This window comes from Oncorhynchus tshawytscha, unplaced genomic scaffold (genome assembly GCF_018296145.1).
Source record: "Oncorhynchus tshawytscha isolate Ot180627B unplaced genomic scaffold, Otsh_v2.0 Un_contig_3379_pilon_pilon, whole genome shotgun sequence".
NCBI classification, from domain to species: domain Eukaryota; kingdom Metazoa; phylum Chordata; class Actinopteri; order Salmoniformes; family Salmonidae; genus Oncorhynchus; species Oncorhynchus tshawytscha.
Genome location: NW_024609265.1, coordinates 85,001 through 92,742, shown reverse-complemented (window position 1 = coordinate 92,742; position 7,742 = coordinate 85,001). Strand labels below are relative to the sequence as shown.

Here is a 7,742-nt window from a genome sequence, read left to right as displayed (position 1 = left end):
AGAGAGAGAGAGAGAGAGAGAGAGAGAGAGAGAGAGAGAGCGAAAGAGAGAGAGACACAGAGAAAGAGAGAGACACAGACAGAGGAAGAGAGAGAGAGAGAGAGAGAGAGAGAGACAGAGAGAGAGAGAGAGAGAGAGAGAGAGAGAGGAGGGAGAGAGAGAAAGAGAGACAGAGAGAGAAAGAGAGACCGAGAGAGAGAAAGAGAGACAGAGAAAGAGAGAGAGAGAGAGATAGAGAGAGAGACAGTCTTCCATAGTGAGCCTAAGCTACAGAGTGAGGGACAATATACCATCCCCAGTCCCTCCTACCAGCCATTTCCTGTTCTATCCAGTTAACCATTATCTCTGACAATCCTTCTACACACCAGATAATGGCTGGGTCCCCAATGGGGCCATTTGGGATGCAGTCAATGTGGGAATCATATCTGACACCAGATACCATGTGATGTAAACAACAATATCTGACACCAGATACCATGTGATGTAAACAACACTATCTGACCCCAGATACCATGTGATGTAAACAACAATATCTGACACCAGATACTAGATACCATGTGATGTAAACAACAATATCTGATTTCACACCAGATACTAGATACCATGTGATGTAAACAACAACATCGGACACCAGATACTAGATACCATGTGATGTAAACAACAATATCTGACACCAGATACTAGATACCATGTGATGTAAACAACCATATCTGACACCAGATACCATGTGATGTAAACAACAATATCTGAGATACTAGATACCATGTGATGTAAACAACAATATCTGACACCAGATACTAGATACCATGTGATGTAAACAACAATATCTGACACCAGATACTAGATACCATGTGATGTAAACAATATCTGACACCAGATACTAGATACCATGTGATGTAAACAACAATATCTGACACCAGATACTAGATACCATGTGATGTAAACAACAATATCTGACACCAGATACTAGATACCATGTGATGTAAACAACAATATCTGACACCAGATACTAGATACCATGTGATGTAAACAATATCTGACACCAGATACTAAATACCATGTGTTGAAACAACAATATCTGACACCAGATACTAGGTACCATGTGATGTAAACAACAATATCTGACACCAGATACTAGATACCATGTGATGTAAACAACAATATCTGACACCAGATACTATATACCATGTGATGTAAACAACAATATCTGACACCAGATACCATGTGATGTAAACAACAATATCTGACACTGTGATAAAACAACGATATCTGATTTCACCAGATACTAGATAAACATGACATGATAAACAAACAATATCTGACACCAGATACTATCTGATACCATGTGACGTAAACAACAATATCTGATTTCACACCAGATACTAGATAACATGTGATGTAAACAACAATATCTGACACCCTGATACTAGATACCATGTGATGTAAACAACAATATCTGACACCAGATACTAAATACCATGTGATGTAAACAACAATATCTGATTCTAAACTGGCTCATGTGTAAACAACAATATCTGACACCAGATACTAGATACCATGTGATGTAAACAACAATATCTGACACCAGATACCATGTGATGTAAACAACAACATCTGATATCTGACACAGATACTAGATAACATGTGATGTAAACAACAATATCTGATTCTAAACTGGCTCATGTGTAAACAACAATATCTGACACCAGATACTAGATACCATGTGACGTAAACAACAATATCTGATTCTAAACTGGCTCATGTGTGAACAATATCTGATTCTAAACTGGCTCATGTGTGAACAACAATATCTGATACTAGATACCATGTGAAGTAAACAACAATGATTCTAAACTGGCTCATGTGTAAACAACAATATCTGACACCAGATATCTGACACCAGATACTAGATACCATGTGATGTAAACAACAATATCTGACACCAGATACCATGTGATGTAAACAACAATATCTGACACCAGATACTAGATAACATGTGATGTAAACAACAATATCTGATTCTAAACTGGCTCATGTGTAAACAACAATATCTGACACCAGATACTAGATACCATGTGACGTAAACAACAATATCTGATTCTAAACTGGCTCATGTGTGAACAACAATATCTGATTCTAAACTGGCTCATGTGTGAACAACAATATCTGACACCAAATACTAGATACCATGTGAAGTAAACAACAATATCTGATTCTAAACTGGCTCATGTGTGAACAACAATATCTGATTCTAAACTGGCTCATGTGTAAACAACAATATCTGACACCAGATACTAGATACCATGTGATGTAAACAACAATATCTGACACCAGATACCATGTGATGTAAACAACAATATCTGACACCAGATACTAGATAACATGTGATGTAAACAACAATATCTGATTCTAAACTGGCTCATGTGTAAACAACAATATCTGACACCAGATACTAGATACCATGTGACGTAAACAACAATATCTGATTCTAAACTGGCTCATGTGTGAACAACAATATCTGATTCTAAACTGGCTCATGTGTGAACAACAATATCTGAATCTAAACTGGCTCATGTGTAAACAACAATATCTGATTCTAAACTGGCTCATGTGTAAACAACAATATCTGATTCTAAACTGGCTCAGATGAACAACAATATCTGATTCTAAACTGGCTAAACAACAATATCTGACTAAACTGGCTCATGTGTAACAACAATATCTGATTCTAAACTGGCTCATGTGTGAACAACAATATCTGATTCTAAACTGGCTCATGTGTGAACAACAATATCTGACAAACCAGAACAACAATACTAGATACCATGTGATGTAAACAACAATATCTGACACCAGATACTAGATAACATGTGATGTAAACAACAATATCTGATTCTAAACTGGCTCATGTGTAAACAACAATATCTGACACCAGATACTAGATACCATGTGAAAACAACAATATCTGATTCTAAACTGGCTCATGTGTAAACAACAATATCTGAATCTAAACTGGCTCATGTGTGAACAACAATATCTGAATCTAAACTGGCTCATGTGTGAACAACAATATCTGAATCTAAACTGGCTCATGTGTGAACAACAATATCTGAATCTAAACTGGCTCATGTGTAAACAACAATATCTGAATCTAAACTGGCTCATGTGTGAACAACAATATCTGAATCTAAACTGGCTCATGTGTGAACAACAATATCTGAATCTAAACTGGCTCATGTGTAAACAACAATATCTGATTCTAAACTGGCTCATGTGTAAACAACAATATCTGATTCTAAACTGGCTCATGTGTGAACAACAATATCTGATTCTAAACTGGCTCATGTGACGTAAACAACAATATCTGATTCTAAACTGGCTCATGTGTGAACAACAATATCTGAATCTAAACTGGCTCATGTGTGAACAACAATATCTGAATCTAAACTGGCTCATGTGTAAACAACAATATCTGAATCTAAACTGGCTCATGTGTAAACAACAATATCTGAATCTAAACTGGCTCATGTGTGAACAAACATACACATTGTTGAACAATGTCTTCTGACTCAAACGATGGGAAGGAGGTTTTTTTTGTTTTGTTGTGTAAATATTTTTTGGACAATGTTCCAAGGTTGATTTACTTTACCTCCCTAAAATGTGGCCTTTTTGTGACATTTTTATACTATAATAAAAATAAATGTGATGATGATTTGTTTTCTGCGAAACAAAGTGTTTCTCCATAATGTTTTGTATTATAATTGTATTATTCTGATTTCACGTTGGTTTCATTTCATAAACCGACCACTTCCAAGACCCCCACTATTGATCACAGAATAAACTTTAACAAGTCCGTTCTGAAGCATTTTATTGAGGTTTTTTTTGTGTTTGTTCCTGCTTTAGGAAACCCAGCATTGGCAATTTAAAAAAATGAAAACAAAAATAAATATGGATATTTATGTAAAACATTTTCCTACTGAAACATTATACACAATTGTACAACATCATTTTTTATATTTTCTTCTTCACTTGGGGTGAATGAATACTCTTATACACATTTTCCCAAAGACTAAATAAACACACCTCCATGCTAAAAAAAAAAACCTTGAAAGAAATGAAGCGATGAAAATTACAACCAAAATAATAATAATAATACTCAATGAACTGCTTCTGGTTTTTTAAAATTTGCTTTAAAAAAAAAAAAAAACATTCGGTGAAAAATAAAAACATTGAATCAAATCCATCCATTATCTCTTATGTGTTGAGAGTGGTAGAGAAGCATGGAATAAGTGAGCCGGGCCTTTTCCCGTACAGGTAAATGAACACTCTGTTGTTGCTGCTCTGTGACTTCCTACTGTACGTTGATAACGGGCAACGAAGAAGATGCTTCTGGGTTTCTGCTGTGTGCCGCTCTGTGAGAGGACAGTCTATATTCCATCCAGGCCCGGTCTTTCCTGGGTCTCGTTGTGTGTGTGTGTGTGTGGTGAGGGTCTGTGAGAGGAGAGGACAGTCTATATTCCATCCAGGCCCGGTCTTTCCTGGGTCTCGTTGTGTGTGTGTGTGTGTGGTGAGGGTCTGTGAGAGGAGAGGACAGTCTATATTCCATCCAGGCCCGGTCTTTCCTGGGTCTCGTTGTGTGTGTGTGTGTGTGGTGAGGGTCTGTGAGAGGAGAGGACAGTCTATATTCCATCCAGGCCCGGTCTTTCCTGGGTCTCGTTGTGTGTGTGTGTGTGTGGTGAGGGTCTGTGAGAGGAGAGGACAGTCTATATTCCATCCAGGCCCGGTCTTTCCTGGGTCTTGTTGTGTGTGTGTGTGTGTGGTGAGGGTCTGTGAGAGGAGAGGACAGTCTATATTCCATCCAGGCCCGGTCTTTCCTGGGTCTCGTTGTGTGTGTGTGTGTGTGTGTGTGTGTGTGGTGGGGTCTGTGAGAGGAGAGGACAGTCTATATTCCATCCAGGCCCGGTCTTTCCTGGGTCTCGTTGTGTGTGTGTGTGTGTGTGTGAGGGTCTGTGAGAGGAGAGGACAGTCTATATTCCATCCAGGCCCGGTCTTTCCTGGGTCTCGTTGTGTGTGTGTGTGTGTGGTGAGGGTCTGTGAGAGGAGAGGACAGTCTATATTCCATCCAGGCCCGGTCTTTCCTGGGTCTCGTTGTGTGTGTGTGTGTGTGGTGAGGGTCTGTGAGAGGAGAGGACAGTCTATATTCCATCCAGGCCCGGTCTTTCCTGGGTCTCGTTGTGTGTGTGTGTGGCCAGACTGTGGTTGGTCAGTAGTCCGTGTCCGAGCCCTCGGCGTTGTCTACGTTGTGTGTGCGTGTGTGTGTGTGTGTGTGTGTGTGTGTGTGAGGGTGCATATCTGGTCTGGGCAGACTGTGGTTGGTCAGTAGTCCGTGTCCGAGCCCTCTGCGTTGTCTACGTTGCGTGTGTGTGTGTGTGTGTGTGTGTGTGTGGGGCAGACTGTGGTTGGTCAGTAGTCCGTGTCCGAGCCCTCTGCGTTGTCTACGTTGCGTGACAACATGTAGTTGTCCATGTCGATGGAGCGACAGTTGTTGATGGCGTAGCGGAGTCTCTCTGCCATCACCGTCTGGCTGGAGTAAGGAGGCAGGCGCAGCTGGAAGAAACAGGTCTGGGAGGTCGGCAGGCTGTCATAGGGCTGTATGGGGGGTAGAGACGAGGGGGGACAGAGAGAGGAAGGGGGAGACAGAGAGAGAGGAGAGGTGGGGACAGAGTGAGAGGGGGACAGAGAGAGAGAGAGAGGGGGACAGAGAGGGTGGGGACAGAGAGAGAGGGGGAGAGAGGGGGGGGAGAGAGAGAGGGGGGCAAGGAGAGGGGGGCAGAGAGAGGGGGGGGACAGAGAGAGAGAGGGAGAGGTGGGGACAGAGAGAGGGGGGGACAGAGAGAGAGAGAGGGGGAGAGGGGGGGGGACAGAGAGAGGTGGGGACAGAGAGAGGGGGGGAGGAGGGGGGGCAGAGAGAGAGGGGGGGACAAGGAGAGGGGGGGGAGAGAGAGGGGGGAAGGAGAGGGGGCAGAGAGAGAGGGGGGACAGAGAGAGAGGGGGGCAAGGAGAGGGGGCAGAGAGAGAGGGGGGGACAGAGAGAGAGGGGGGAGGAGAGGGGGGCAGAGAGAGAGAGGGGGGGACAGAGAGAGAGAGGTGTTCATTACATCATCAACATTCTCTTGTAATGTGTGTAGTTCTGTCTTTGAGCTGTTCTTCTATTGGCAGAGAAATGCATTTGCCTTTAGCCAGGGGGAACACACTCTGGCATTTAGACTGGGGGAACACACACGGGCATTTAGACTGGGGGAACACACTCTGGCATTTAGACTGGGGGAACACACACGGGCATTTAGACTGGGGGAACACACTCTGGCATTTAGACTGGGGGAACACACTCTGGCATTTAGACTGGGGGAACACACACGGGCATTTAGACTGGGGGAACACACACGGGCATTTAGACTGGGGGAACACACACGGGCATTTAGACTGGGGAACACACACGGGCCTTTAGCCAGGGGGAACACACTCTGGCATTTAGACTGGGGAACACACACGGGCATTTAGACTGGGGGAACACACACGGGCATTTAGACTGGGGGAACACACACGGGCATTTAGACTGGGGGAACACACTCTGGCATTTAGCCAGGGGAAACACACACGGGCATTTAGACTGGGGGAACACACTCTGGCATTTAGACTGGGGGAACACACACAGGCATTTAGACTGGGGGAACACACATGGGCATTTAGACTGGGGGAACACACTCTGGCATTTAGCCAGGGGGAACACACACAGGCATTTAGACTGGGGGAACACACTCTGGCATTTAGCCAGGGGGAACACACACAGGCATTTAGACTGGGGGAACACACTCTGGCATTTAGACTGGGGAACACACTCTGGCATTTAGACTGGGGAACACACTCTGGCATTTAGACTGGGGGAACACACTCTGGCATTTAGACTGGGGAACACACTCTGGCATTTAGACTGGGGGAACACACACAGGGCATTTTAGACTGGGGGAACACACTCTGGCATTTAGCCAGGGGGAACACACACGGGCATTTAGACTGGGGGAACACACTCTGGCATTTAGACTGGGGGAACACACACGGGCATTTAGACTGGGGGAACACACTCTGGCATTTAGCCAGGGGGAACACACACTGGGCATTTAGACTGGGGGAACACACTCTGGCATTTAGACTGGGGGAACACACTCTGGCATTTAGACTGGGGGAACACACACTGGCATTTAGACTGGGGGAACACACTCTGGCATTTAGACTGGGGGAACACACACTGGCATTTAGACTGGGGGAACACACTCTGGCATTTAGACTGGGGAACACACTCTGGCATTTAGACTGGGGGAACACACACAGGCATTTAGACTGGGGGAACACACACGGGCATTTAGACTGGGGGAACACACTCTGGCATTTAGCCAGGGGAACACACACGGGCATTTAGACTGGGGGAACACACTCTGGCATTTAGCAGCCACAACCATTTAGACTGGGGGAACACACTCTGGCATTTAGACTGGGGGAACACACAGCATTTAGACTGGGGGAACACACCTGGCATTTAGACTGGGGGAACACACTCTGGCATTTAGACTGGGGGAACACACACGGGCATTTAGACTGGGGAACACACAGGGCATTTAGATGGGGGCACACTCTGGCATTTAGCTGGGGAACACACACGGGCATTTAGACTGGGGGAACACACT

General features: G+C 44.2%; 1 long non-coding RNA gene and 1 pseudogene across 1 annotated transcript; one reads left to right on the top strand and one right to left on the bottom strand.

Moving 5' to 3' along the window:
• Window positions 1-933: 933 nt before the first annotated feature.
• Window positions 934-1,742, top strand: LOC121844512. The gene is made up of 2 exons (XR_006082019.1): window positions 934-1,095; window positions 1,638-1,742. It is a non-coding gene; the product is annotated as an uncharacterized LOC121844512 (long non-coding RNA).
• A 2,109-nt stretch (window positions 1,743-3,851) lies between these two features.
• LOC121844514 overlaps window positions 3,852-7,742 on the bottom strand; it is an 86,242-nt pseudogene continuing 82,351 nt past the window's right edge.